Genomic DNA, 14,659 nt, shown 5'->3' on the forward strand with positions numbered 1-14,659 from the left:
GTCATGTCATGACTTACAGAGAATCACAGAATCATAGAATGGTTTGAGGTGGAAGGGACCTTAAAGATCAGCCAGCTCCAACCCCCTGCCCTGAGCAGGGACACCTCCCACCAGACCAGGTTGCTCAAAGCCCCATCCAGCCTGGCCTTGGACACCTCCAGGGATGGGGCAGCCACAGCTCCTGTGGGCAACCTGGGCCAGTGTCTCACCACCCTCACAGCAAAGAATTTCTTTCTAGTATCTAATCTAAATCTCCCCTCTTTCGATTTAAAACCATTCCTCCTCATCCTATGGCTCCCCTCCCTGATCAAGAGTCCCTCCCCATCTCTCCTGGAGCCCCTTTAGGGACTGGAAGGGGCTATAACGTCTCCCCAGAGCCTTCTCTTCTCCAGGCAGAGCTAAGGAAACAAGCCTTCTCCTAACTTTAAATCCCCTAAATAGCTGATTCTGGTTGTTGTTGTTGTTCTTTATTTCTTTGAGCTACTGGAAACACAAGTACAAATACATTGTGCTACCGGCAAACCGCTGTACAGAGCGATATTATTTCTTGTAGCACCGTACAAGAGCAGGGCTCCTGAGAAAGCGAGACACGTTTGTACCAGGCACTGTAAAACTGAATAAAACGAGACAGCTGTTATCTCCAGGAGCTTATCGTCCCCACGGACATAAAAGACAAAGTCTGAGAGAAATAAGAGTAATGGGGAAACCTCATGGCGGGGAGGTAAGGGCTGGGAAGGTAACTTAAATTTCCTGAGTCTGAGCTGGCACCGACTCCACCAGCCCGTGTTCAGAGACTGTCTCTCTGAAGATCAAAGTTGATTGATCTCCCGGTTATTTTTTAATTTGGGCATTTTAGCTTGGCCTGTTTAAAACTCCCCTGCAGGACAATGGGGTTTTATCTCTCTGCCTCTCTCTGATCTGCGCTTGGGAAGTCAGCAGGTAGAGAGCCTCGCCGGCCTTGCTTCTGCATTGCATGTCACTAATTAAAGAAGCCATTCAAAATAAAGCTCCTACTCATACTCTCTATTAATAGCCAACAGTCTTCCTCCTCCCTCCCCTCCCACGACCGCTTTCTTTTAAAGCGATAAAGCAACCCTGCCCAGATTAGATCTCAGGAAGAAATTCTTTCCTGTGAGGGTGGTGGGACACTGGCCCAGGTTGCCCAGAGAAGCTGTGGCTGCCCCATCCCTGGAGGTGTCCAAGGCCAGGCTGGATGGGGCTTTGAGCAACCTGGTCTGGTGGGAGGTGTCCCTGTCCAGGGCAGGGGGTTGGAACTCAATGATCTTCAAGGCCCCTTCCAACCCAAACCATTCTGTGATCCCTTGCACTCGAATACCAACCCAGCACCTTTTCAGGTTCCCCAAGACAGTTTCCCCCTAAATATGCCCCATCAACACCCCAGTAATGATGGTAAATTCTGGGAACAGATGACTTAAAATTGATGTCAGCTTTTACTATGCCATGAAAGGTTTCTCGTTCAGCCTCCGACACTGATTATCCCCCCATGGTTGCTGTGGGCTTAGCAAACCTGAGAGCGGGGCAACGGCCAGAGCAACAGAAATGAGTCGTCAACAGAGAAGTGCAGCGAGATGGGCTGCAGGAGAGATGAGTCACTGCTCTCCAGAAACAGCTCAGCAGGGCCAGCTGCCGCCTTTCAGAAAACGAACTTGCTGGACTTGATGGGCCACCACCAAAGGTGCAACAGAGGAGCTCAGCATCAGCTCCTTCCCTGCACTCAGGAGAAGCTGCATCTGCTCTTGCTTTGGGAGGGCGGTCAGTTGGGTGTGCAGAGGCTACAGAGAAGCTCCCTGGAGAAGATCCGTGCTGCCAGGCCAATTACATGCAGGCAGGCAGCAGATGGGATTCATTATCCAAAAATTACTCTCCTGTTAATAATTAAACACTGATTAGGAAAGGCAAAAGCTTTAAAGAGAGTGCTGACTTGGAAAGAGATTTGCAACTTGCAGTGGCCATTTTAACTTAAGGTAGAAGAACCTTAAATTAAATGTTTATAATTGGCTACTCTTTTTTTTTTGTTTTGTTTTGAGTCAGACTGGGCTGTCACCCAGGCTGTGTTGCAGTATGAGCTGGGGAGTGCACCAAAGAGGAAAGGCTGGAGTTATATTTAAGTAGCCCCCCAGGCACATAGAGTTGGAGATGAGCTGGGGGAGCATAGAGAGCACTGCCTGTTTTGCCAGCAGGAGACCTCCTGGGCAGGGGACCCCTTTACTGGCACCTTGAGGGGGTTGGTGAGGTGGCTATGTCCCAGCACCTCCTGAGCTGGGCAACAGTCCCTGCCAATCCCCATTGCCCAGCACGTGGCATGGACCACAGGAGGTGGGACACTGGTTCACCCATGTGGGAGCATCTGCCAGGCAATGGGTGGAGAAGGTCCCACAGGTGGGTCAGGTCCCTCTGTCCTCCCGTCCTCCAGCTCTGGAGGGGAGGAAAGCACTCCTAGCATGGGGTGGGACCTTTCTCCCCACCAGAGCCATGGGACCTTGGCAGGATTTGTGGAAGAGCGTTGTCTGCTCTAGATGGTGATTGATGGGGGAACGTGCCTGGTGAGCATTTCTGCAATGAGCATCCCTGGAAAGTCTTCTTAGTATGTGAAAAGCCACTACAAACAGAAAGTGAAAAGAGAAAAGAAGTCCCTTCCCTCTCAACAAAGAGAATTGACCTGATTTTAATAATAAATAAGTTTTGAATTAATACATCAAAGCCTGTGTTTACACATGGTCTGAAGCAAAGCTCTTAATATCTCATTATTATCCAGAAGAAAAAGTATTTGTTCTGCTTTGTCAAGCCAATAGGTGAAATATCACTTATCTTTTTATTCTACCTCAGTTTCACTGGGAAAATTGCCATAAAAGCTTCCACTTCAGCGAAACGCTCTATTAAAGCAGGGCTAAGCAGGATCGCTTTCAGGTAGGATCTGCTGAAGCAGCCTGGCTCCTCTCCAGGTTCCCTCTGCCAAGCTCCGCTCCAGCCCTGAAATGTCAAGATGCTGTACATGTTTTCAAAGGACTTTGCTTTCCTCCCTAAAATTTGCTGTGAGGGCCAAGAGAGGTGAGTAACCAAAAACCGTCACACAGTGCTGATGTTAAGCAAATTCCTTGTTCCTTCTTTTCTCTCCTGCTAAAGAAAAGGAACTGTGTGCAGCAGCTGAGCTGGCAGAGCGAGGGGCTGAAGTACTGCCACCAAGTAAAAGCAGTGACAAGTAAAAGGAACAGGCACTCCAGACCTCAACGGTGTTCTTCTCCATCGTATATATGTTGGTGGCTCAGAAGACAGTCTCTCCTCACCTTCTTGTCCTCCTGGAAGACCTGGGTGCAGCCAGACCAATACGATCATGAAGGTACACACACACATATATATATATATATAAATTTCTTAGTGGAAAAAAAATGTCTGTCGTGGGTTTTTATTTTATCTCTTGGCTCTTTCTGACCAAATTCGCTACAGGCTGGATAAAGCAGCACCTTCATGAGGACACTTGCCTCTACCAAAAGCGTAAGAGGCTTTGAGTTGGGCTGGAAAAGTTTTATTTTGCCAGCTGGAGAAGTTACTGCTCAGAGATCTGGTCTGAGCAAATAGATTTTTCCATCCTGGAACAGTTCTCTGTAATTATTACTGTAATTATTACGAACGAAAACAAAGCAACACTCCCACCATCTAAATTCTCAGCAATCAGCACCGCTGGAATAAGAGAGCTGAGAAGAACTCACTAATTTAGACACCCTGTTAAGCCTCTCAAGGGTAGCTCTCCCCGCTGGTGTAACCCAACCGAAGACAATTATCCCATGGACGGATTTGCTCTGAAATGCGTTAAGGAAATTCCCTCTTTGTGGGGAGGAGGCCCTCAGGCCATGCTTCTGTCCCCCGAGATGACAGGGCTGAGCCCACCAGGAACGGGCAGGGGTCCACATCCCAAGGAAGCAGCCTGGGCAAGCTACACGTCACCCTGCAGCCATTAGAGCGGGAAACAAAAGGAGGAAAGACCAAAAAAAGGTTAAGGAACCTGGGCAAAACGAAGGCAAAGAGGATGATCTGGGAGCCCCTCCCCATCCACACTCCTCTCTCTGAACTCGAGAGGAATTGCTCATGTCCTTGCATTTAAGGGCACATTTGCTCAATTTGGACTTCAGTGAGTTAGCTTTTTCCCCCCAGATGTTGGTTAAGGAAGAAGAGACCCAGCCATATCTACAGGGCTCCAGCTGCGATGGTTCGCAGATGCTTCCTGATGGCCACCGCTCTGCCCAGCCCCAGGCACAGCAAAAGTAACAAAGGAGAAACAAGCTTCAGTTTCTATTAATTTTAATAAGATATAGGGAAGAAATTTTTCACTCTGAGAGTGGTGAGACCCTGGCCCAGGTTGCCCAGAGAAGCTGTGGCTGCCCCATCCCTGGAGGTGTCCAAGGCCAGGCTGGATGGGGCTTCGAGCAACCTGGTCTGGTGGGAAGCGTTGCTGCCCAGGGCAGGGGTATGGAACTGGATGGTCTTTAAGGTCCCTTCTGACTCAAACCATTCTATGATCCTATGAAACACCAAAGACCAGACAGTCCTTTTATTTACAACAGTATAAATACAAGGTAAATCAAATAAAAAAAACCAAACCTCCAATAAATAAAACTGATGTCAGAGGAGAAATTAATTACAAGTTGTTAAAGTGTTAGCCAACATTTTTTCCATTATACTTTGGGTGATTATTTGTGTTACAGCAATATGCAAATACTTTAACTTCTTAACTATAATCAGAAATCTCGTGTTTTGTTTTTGTTTGTTTGTTTGTTTTTATAAGAAAGGTGCCATTACTGTGTAGTATCTAAAAATATCAGTGCTGCAGATTACATCAGCACCAGAATGTTTTTCGCAGGACAAATGACAGCTGAAAATAAATTTCACTGTGCATCATGATTAAAAATGGGTGTAGGCGCTCAGGAAGACGTGGGTAATATTATTAAAGCAAGAATTATAGGACTCTTGCAACCCATTTATTTTCTTGATAAGCACTGGCCTGTAATGCAAATTACCAACACGGTTTCTGCTGGAGAGCTTTCCTCCTGTAACGTACCCAAAATAGAAACAGGTCGGCTGCTGGTGAGTACATAAGCTTGGGGCCCAACTCCATGAGAAAATTCAACTACTCCAATTCTACAGGTAAAAAGTCACGATGCCTGCGATGGGGGTTTCAAGAACCAAAATGATGGTACAGTCAACGCCATGGTGTGAAGCCCCGCAACAGCAACAACAGCAGAAAATTTCATAAATATCATTAACCTTTTCAACAATATTACTAAACTTTAAAAATAAGCATGGATGGCTTTATTTACCTTCTGGAACTTAAAGGATTCCCATTTTCAACTTGGTTCTCACAGAGACGAAGGCCAGGCCAGAATAGCAAATCTTTTGTGAAGGAAGGGCGGGATGCTAATGGAAATAACCGATTCCAATAGATGGATCCCTAAGGGAAGGTGAATAAAAGAGTGAGTTGCAAACTTTGGCAATTCTGCAGCCAAAAAGCTGTGGATATTTGATGCTTCTGGTTTAAATTTTCTGATTTTAAAGCTGCCAGGTCTTACTGAAACAGCAAAGTCACGAGAGGTAAAAGTCTCTTGTTGGAGGGAATGAGTCACTGCTGAAAGTTAAGTTTAGAAAACAAAACCTGCCCATTCCCATTACCTTTCAACATCAAAAAAAAAAAAAAAAAAAAGAATCGCCACAGAAGATTTAACTTCTGGTATATCCTGCGAACTTGTGATGCTAGCAGAGGTGGAGGGAAATGCCTCTGTTAATGCCTCGAATGCGCCCCACTGAGATCAGCTGAAGGCGGTGGGAAGGAATGGGAAGAGCAATCTGCAAATTCCGCTCGATGGCTTGGCTAGCGCTTCTCGAGCAAGCCAACTGTGTTTTATTTGGCCAAAACCAATTAATGTCCTTCACGGCGCTGCCGCTTTGTGAATAAGCAGCCCTCTGAGTGCGATATTAAATTATTAATAGGATAGTAAGCATATTTTTTTTCCCCCTACGATATCTGCTGATACATAAACTACGGTCTTTTTCACAGCTGGCTCATTCTGTAAAACAAATTAATTAAAAGCACCTACGAGAAACGACAGCAGCCACCCAGTGTTCCAAAACACCTGGGAGGGAGGTGTTGGGGCAGCATCGGGCACCTTCCCATGTCCTGAGCCATTTGCAGCCACCCCCAGCCAGACCTTTTGCGAGGCTTAGGACAAGGACACCCTCCAAACAGCTTCTAGCCCCGAGGAATTCATGGCTTAGTGGGCTGCTTGAGGCACATTTGGTGTCTTTACGTTTAATAGCACTTCATGGTTTACCTTTTTTTTTTCTTCTGTGAACGCGTATGGGTGCTTTTTTGGACCCCTTGTGAACTTTTGGCACCTCACAGCAGGATGTCTTGCTGTTTAACTACCTGCCGCGTGAAGATCCACCTCCTCCTGTTTGCTTTAAATCTGCCACCTGCTAGTTTCACTTGATGCTCTCTAGTTCTTATATTAGAAAAGAAAGCAAATAATCCATCCCCCCTCTTCTCCAGTCATGATTGTGTGTTCTCTCTCCTCCGGCCATTTTCTCTTGGTTATCACTTCTCCATCCTAAATAATCCTGGTCACTCGAATCCTTGAATCACTCTAACATGGAGGTCGCTCCATATTTTTAGTCATCATTGTTGCTCTTCCCTGGGTTTTTGCCATTTCTCTTACACATGGGCCAGATCTGCCAGAGGCAGGGACCCTGCAGCCTTCTCCATCCTGGCACATCCCACCAGCTTTGCGACAGTATCCGAGCACCGAACCGATCCTTCCCTGGAGTTACTACAACTGTAAGGTCTTCTTTCTGAGTGGGGACAAGTTGTTTAGAAATTTCTCACTTTCAATCGCTTTACTGCTCTCTAATCACACCTGGCATGGTAACCACCTCCATCCTGGCCAGACAGTCATTAATACCATCTTAATACTATCACTTTCATAGTCAGACCTTAAGTCTATAAAAATTCAGCTTTAGTGGCTGGAGTTAACTGATTTGATTCCCGCTTTTTGCACGGAGTGTATGGCCCCTTTCCCACCAGCCACAGCCTACTCTGACCCTCCTACATAAGCTGTGTCCTGTCACCACCGTGTTCTGCTGATCATCTTCTCTCCCTGCACATCTATTTGCTCAACAGGCCAATTCAAGGCCAGGCGTCCCAGGTCCCTCAACCTCATTCCACTGTGGCTTCATGGAAATCAGTCCCTCTGGTCTCTTCTCTTCTGGAAGTATCTGGGAGCATCTGCCACGTGAATATGACCCTGCATTGTGGCTCCTTCACAGCTGCTCCAGGGACCTGTGTCCCTCCCCATGGGTGTGGAGCTCTCCATCCTACTGTGAGGGTTTCTGGACAAGTTTTGGAGGAGATGCTTGATTTTACCATCCTGCCTTACTTCTGAAACCTCTCCCTTGCCCTTTCCTTCTTCACTGTTGCATACGTGGACGACAGCCACCTGCTAGGCCCCAGCGTTTTTTGAGAGGCAGTGGATTCCTGACACCCATGGGTCCCTTCCAACCTAAATTATTCTGTGATTATGGTCTCTTTAGTGCACATGCAGCTATACCACTTGCTTATCTGAATGTATGTATATAAAAACATACAGCATACATATAGATATGTATGCATGTAAGAGAGATGTGTACACACCTCTCTCTCTCCATATACAACCTTTTGTGATGACTACATTTCTTATCTCCCCCAGTGCTTGGGGCCTTTCCTTCATCATCTACGGATAAGGCTAGGAATCATAGAATGGTTCAGGTTGGAAGGGACCTTAAAGACCATCCAGTTCCAACCCCCTGCCCTGGGCAGGCACACCTCCCACCAGACCAGGTTGCTCAAAGCCCCATCCAGCCTGGCCTTGAACACCTCCAGGGATGGGGCAGCCACAGCTTCTCTGGGCAACATGGGCCAGTGTCTCACCACCCTCACATGGGCTAGTGTCTCACCACCCTCACAGCAAAGAATTTCTTCCGAAGATCTCATCTATATCTCCCCTCTTTCAGTTTAAAACTGTTCCCCCTCGTCCTGTGGCTCCCCTCCCTGATCAAGAGTCCCTCCCCATCTCTCCTGGAGCCCCTTTAGGGACTGGAAGGGGCTCTAAGGTCTCCCCAGAGTCTTCTCTTCTCCAGGCTGAACCCCCACAACTCTCTCAGCCTGTCCTCACAGCAGAGGGGCTCCAGCCCTCACAGCATCTTCGTGGCCTCCTCTGGACTCGTTCCAACAGGTCCATGTCCTTCTGATGTTGGTGGCCCCAGAGCTGGAGGCAGCACTGCAGGGGGGTCTCCCCAGAGCGAAGCAGAGGGGCAGAATCCCCCCCCTCGCCCTGCTGGCCACGCTGCTGGGGATGCAGCCCAGGATGCGGGGGGCTATCTGGGCTGTGAGATCACGTTGACAGCTCATGTCCAGCTTGTCACCCAGCAACATCCCAAAGTTCTTCTCTGCGGGAGATCTACGGGTAAGGTCAGGAAGGACATATTGCAACATCTCCTCAGTCAATTTTATATGCTGTAGTTTGCACCGGGGTGATCTAAATTCTGGGTAACACCCTTGGTCTCTACACAGACTCCATGAGCAATGGCAGTTTGTAAAAACCTGTCAAAATCCAAGAGCTCTCTCTTGAAGTAACCCAGCTGCTGGGCTCAGGGAATGGTTTGGGTTGGAAGAGACCTTTAAAGGCCATCTACTCCAACCCCCCTGCCGTGAGCAGGGACATCTTCAACTAGACCGGGTTGCTCAAAGCCCCATCCAGCCTGGCCTTGGACACCTCCAGGGATGGGGCAGCCGCAGCTTCTCTGGGCAACCCGGGCCACACCACCTTCCCAGCAAAGAGCTGGCTTCCTCAGACCTACTCTGAATTTTCCCTCTTTCGGTTCAAAGCCCTCACCCCCTCCTTCCCGTGGCCGCCGCTGTCCCCGCTGCCGTGCCCCGGGGCGGCGGTGAGGGGCGCAGGGCCCGCCCCGGCCCGGCCCGGCCCGGCGGAGAGGGCGGGGGGATTTCCAAGCGCCGCCGGGCGGCCTCGCCGCTTCCTTCTTCTTCTTCCCCCCCCCCCCCCTCCCCGTCCCCGTCCCCCTCCCTCCCTCCCTCCCTCCCTCCCCGTCCTTGTTTTGCTTTCGGTCCGGGCCTTCCTCCGCCCGGGCGGCGGCCGCCGGGAACTTTCCGTTTTTGCTCCCGCGATTATTCAGCGCCGGTTTTCATTTCCAGCCCGCGTCCCCTGGCAACGCCGGTAACCTTGAGGAATTACAGAAGGGCCGCCGAAACGCGCCGCCGAGGTAAAAATTATATATATATATATATATATATTTTTTTTTTTAAATTTATTTATTTGTTTTTTTTTTTTTTTTTTAAATTTATTTTAAAGATAAGGCGGCGGAGAGGCGGGGTGGGGGTGTCGTGTCGTGTGTCGTCGTGTCCCCCCCCGGGCAGACAAAGGCCGGGGCGGCGGAGACACCCCCACACACACCCCGGCACCGTCCTCACCGGGGACACCGGCAGCCGCCAGACCCGGGTGCGGGGGGGGGGGGGGGGGTAAACGGCGGAGGGGCTGCGGGCGGGGGGTCTCGCCGTGAGGGGGGGGGGGGGGCCGGGGCGGTCCGTTACACAAGCGGCGGGGCGGCGCCTTCCCGCCTCTCCCCGTGTCCCGTCCCCCCCGCCATGACAGCCGGGGAGGGATGTGAGGGGACCCCCGCCATGGCGGCCGGGGAGGGGTGTGTGAGGGGACACCTCCCGCCATGGCGGCCGGGGAGGGATGTGTGTGGAGGGAGGGGTAGGTGGGGGTAGGTGGGGGGGGTCCTGCCCCTGTGAGGGGGTGCGGAGGGGTGGGCGCCACAAGATGGAGCGGGGCCTGAGGGCGGGGGGTGTCGGTGAGGGAGCGGCGGAAGGAGGAAGTCCCGTGAAGCGGCGGCGGGGCAGGCCGGCCATGGGCGGCGGTGCTTCCTCGCTCCCCCGGCAGCCGCGGCGGGGCCTTTCCGCCGCCGCCTCCTCCAGACCTGGGGGTAAACACACCTCTGCAAAACAACCATTTGTGTTGGGGCTTTTCTCCCCCCCCCCCCCCCCCCCCCCCCCCCCGCTGTACGGCCCTCAGTGGATCCGGCGGTAGCAAGTGCGCCCTTTGGACCCCCGACAGCCTCAAACCGCGCCTCTGCCTTCTGTGTTTTGGGGTGGGTTGGTTTGTTGTGGTTTGGTTTTTTTTTGGTTTGTTTTTTTTTTTTTGTAGGAATAACCCCCTTTTATATTTTTTTTTTTTAATATATATTTATTTTCTTGCTCGCTGCGTGGCGGTTGGCAGAGCCGCTCCACGCCAGGGAGCGGAGGGCTGAGGCCTGGATGCCTTCCCATGGAGGAGATTGAGGAAGAGTGTGTGTGTGGGGGGTGTGTGTGTGTGTGTGTGTGTGTGTGTTGTTTGTGTCCGAGGGTCAAATGCCAAGCTCCTCGTAACGTCTGGGGTCAAAGTTGCAAGAATCTTACCCCTCGGCCCAGGTTCCCAGAGATATTTGGGTCTTTAATTCACGTTTGGCTTCCTGCGAGCGCCTCTTCTATGGCTCTACACAGCAAAGTGTTTGAGGCTTGTTTATTTCGACAGGGAGCTCAGATAAAGCGATTTGGGAGCGCAGAACTTTGCTCCCAGTTAGTGCGTGGTTCCCACTTACAGCCCAGTTCACCCTGCTAAGATCTTGCTAAGATTGGCAGTCTCTTGAATGTAGGAGCGGTTGTAAACTACAGCCTCGGTTTCTGGAGGTGAAATACCGCTTGTTTTAAGTTTATAGTTATTTTATTTAAGTTTTAAAGGGTTTGCATATAATAACCTTTGCTGAATGCCTGCGTCGGTACCATAAAAAGAGAGTTGAGCGGGGTAGCAACATTTAAATTCACCCTAATACGGAAATGGTGACATAATTATAAAAGTAGCAGAATTGATCGGTAAGGCAGATGGTTTCCGTCTGAACTGCAGCCTTTCCGTGCCACCAGCCCCTTCGGAGGCATCGGCATCCTTCTCTGGCCCCTGTTGGTAACATCTCCCAGGGGATTTACTTCCCGTGCCCCTTGTGTGCAGCGGTTCCTTGTCCCTGGTAAATGGTGGTGGAAGGTCTGAGAGCACCGACTCCTTCAACAGGGTATCGCTTTGACAGTTCTTTAGCTGGGTACCGGCATGGTGAGGTGTCGTCTGCTGACCCCAGTGGTGTCCCTCTGGGGCTGGGGGTCCCAGATGGTCAGCAGACAGAAGATGTCAAGTCCGTCTCTCTCAAAGAGCTGTTCATCACAGGCCACGTTGGCATGGAAAGGGGTAGCTAAGAGGTATGAGAAGTAACAAGCTATTGAGAAAGGGGGGTTAAAGACCCCCAGTCTCCGTTGGGTGGAGGTCTTTGATATGTGGGACCAGGTGGAGTTAGAGGGAGGCAGAGTCATAATACACAGCTGATGAAATGATGCATAGCTAAGATTCAAGAGGAAATGGAAATATTTTTGGAATAGAAAGAATCTATATTAAAAGAATGGGCTTTATGTAAATAAATTTGCAGCCAGGCTGTGTATGCCATAAATTAAAACATGTGTTTTTTTATGTATACTGTGTATAAATTAATGGAAGTTCAAAAACCAAATGGCGGCGAAAAGTTGACAGATGAAGAACGTAAAATTTGCCATGACGCATCTTCTCTGAAGAGGAGCATCATCCCCGTGGTATTAAAACTGCTATTAAAACATCTCTGTGATAAATTACCTGGAGTATCAGCAGTTTTTTTGGAAGATACTCTAGAGACAGACATAGAGGCACAGAGAACAGTGTGTCTTGCACGTGTGTGGAGTGGGATACCTTTTGTTAAAGAAGAGAGAACTGTTCGTGGAAGTAACATGGGATCTCATAAATTGATGTTCTAGGCCTGCATAGGAGGGGTAGAGATGAGGGCTGTATGACTGTCTGCAACAACCAAGATGTTGACAACGACTGTCATGTATTAAGGGAGAGTAGAGAAGCTACAAAAGTAGGAAATATGATGATAATAGGAGGCTTCAGTTGCCTCCACCTGGATTATGTCATGCTCCAACATGAAATTTGCCCAGGTACTAACTTTTTAGATGCCAAAAAAACCTACTTCCTAGGTGTAGCTTGTACGGGTGCGCTGTGGGTAGCAACTCCGGACAAAGTCCTGGCCAGCAAGAGTTAAGTTCAGAATTTTACGTTAAAAATGCCAGCCAGCTGTGATGTGACAGTGATCATAATGTCCTTAGACTCGGTGTTGCTTCAGGAGCAATAAACCCAAGGGATGTTGTGGCAGTGTTTAATTTTCCAAAGCACATCTTCATAAGGCAAGGATAACAAAAAAAAATGAATAAGATGGTGAAAGGCAGCCAAAAGTGTAAAATACTTGCAGGTGGCATGTAATTCTTCAAAGGCGCTGTAGTAAAGGCTCAGAGCAATTGCATGGCATCTGTCAGAATTGCCAAACAAGCCGAGCAGGCTGACAAGCAAAGTAAAAGAGGCTCAGCAGAAGTAAAAAAGACATCTTTCAAAAGTTAAAGCTTTGTCTCCAGATGGGAAAGGTGGGAAAGAACGTAAAATCTGTGTTAAACACAATAAGGTAGGCCAAAGAAAGTCGTGGAACAAGTTGCTAAAGGCATGAAAACAATTAGTAAATCCTCTTTGAAATGCATCAAAAGCAGGAAGCCTGCTGATAAGTGATCCATGCGTAGAAGGAGTGCCCAGGGAAGATAAAGTCATAGCAGAAGAGTGAAACGCATTCTTTGAGCCTTGCTTCACTGAGGAAGAGTTTAAGGAGATTCCCTTGCAGGAGGCTTTTTCTTTTTTTTTTTTAAGGAGTGAGCACGTTGGAGGATTTCTCCCAAATTGAAGTGTCTGTAAGAGAGAACTAAATGTTGAGGGTGAAGTAGATGGCAGGAGGGGGTACCTGTTGAAGAGTTTTGAAGGAACTTAAAATATGAAATCGCTGATACGTTGCCTGTTGTGTGTAAGTCGTTGCGCAGGTCTGCCCTTGGTGCTCCAGGGATAGAAGGTGGCAAATGAGCTGTCAGTTTCTCAAGGTTTCTGGGGAGGCTGAGAACTTCGGGGTGGTCGTTTTTTATTTGCTTGTTTGTTTGCCAGGGATTAGTGAATGGGATTAATGAACACTGGTATAAATGTGATACATTGACAAAGACTAGGCCTGACTTGTGTTGAGGAGGAGTTGTGCGTCACCAGTCTCCTGGCGTTCTCTAAAGGCCATCACTGAGCTATTGTTGAGGTCTGGTTGATAGAGTCCTTCTCAAAGCAGGGCCAGTTTCAAAGCGGGATCAGGTTGCTCCGGGGCGTGTGGTCATGGTCAGTTTGCTCAATGAAAGGAAGGTGCCAGTTGTGTGTGTGTCCCCGAGTCTGCCCAGGGTCGGTGCCATCCAACTGATGGAGGAAGGGATGGGTGGTGATGTGACAAGTTTGCTGGTTGTATTAACTCATTCAGAGCATGAGAATCCCAGAGGCTGAACTGCAAGGACTGCGGAAGGGTCTTCTATTGAAAGTCAAGACCTAAGTTTGCAAATGGAATTCAGTACAGACCAATGTGAGTGTAATGCCCGTGGAAGGGAATGCAATCTTAATGTTCTGTACACAAGGATGAAGTTTGAACTGAGTTTTTGCTACCATACAGCACAGATAATGCTATGGAAAAACAGGCTCTGTGCCCAGAAATGGCTAAGAAAGGAGAGGGCAGGTTAGGAATTCTTAGGAAGGAGTAAAAAAAGAAATAGAAAACACTATCATGCCACTGTAAATTCATGTTACTCCCCATCTCCTGAGCAGCCCTAACAGTTTTTGTTCCCCGTCTCAAAGAGGACGTAGTGAAAGTTGACGAGCTACAGAAGAGGGCATCAAAGACGATCAAGGGTATGAAAGAGCTTTTGTGAAAGAGTAAGTAGCTTGGAAAAGAAGTGATTGAAGAGGATGTGGGGATGTTCTTTAAAGTCGTTAGTGTCCTGAAGAAAGCGAATAGGTAACAGTACAGATAAGATAAATGCGACCCAAATAGAACAATTGGGAGGCAGCTTCGAAACAACAGGAGGTGCTTGTCCTGCAGTACAGAAATTGCGGTGTTTGTGGCCACTGCGTGTATGTCAGGAGTGTAAGTGGGTTCACGAGCGATTAGGCGGTCTGTGGGAGAGAACCTTGCTGTGCAGCTTAGCAGTCAGAACAGTTCAGTATCAAATTTTGGGCACTGAGTGCCCACGGATTACTGCAGATGCTGATCAGGAATTATTGCTGAAAACTGCAAACGGAAACCTTCACCGTGGAGAAACATAAGCTACAGTCCATTTGCAGATAACACAACGAAGCAAGACCGTGTGTATTGCCCTTTGTTATGTGAATCGTGGCATAAGATTTTACAAAACTTCCAGCAAAAAAATGTTTCTACGATGATCCTGTTTAATCTGTGCTTGTTACCCCTGGACTTGTTAACCTGACACAAGTTACAGTCAGTTTAAGTGCATCCTGGATGTGTTTAACATTGCGTGGGAGTGGTACCCCGGCAAAATTCCTCTGATGTTTGCAGGATTAGAACCTCAATTTCTATTTTGTGGCTCTTATATTGAAAGTCACGGTCCATTTGTAGGTAAAGAAGTAAA

The 14,659-nt window shown here is 48.7% G+C and overlaps 1 protein-coding gene across 3 annotated transcripts in view; it reads left to right on the forward strand.

The window, feature by feature from the left end:
* The first annotated feature begins 9,026 nt into the window (after nt 1–9,026).
* IRF2 (interferon regulatory factor 2) overlaps nt 9,027–14,659 on the forward strand; it is a 44,355-nt gene continuing 38,722 nt past the window's right edge. Inside the window, exon 1 of one of the 3 annotated variants that reach the window (XM_074154397.1) lies at nt 9,027–9,321. The gene's annotated coding sequence lies outside the window, so the exon portion shown is untranslated. Of the gene's footprint in view, nt 9,322–9,473; nt 9,558–14,659 lie in introns of those variants that run through there. The other 2 variants (XM_074154398.1, XM_074154396.1) reach the window with 2 other exon arrangements.

The sequence above is a fragment of the Numenius arquata genome, chromosome 10 (assembly GCF_964106895.1).
Source record: "Numenius arquata chromosome 10, bNumArq3.hap1.1, whole genome shotgun sequence".
Taxonomy (NCBI): Eukaryota; Metazoa; Chordata; class Aves; order Charadriiformes; family Scolopacidae; genus Numenius; species Numenius arquata.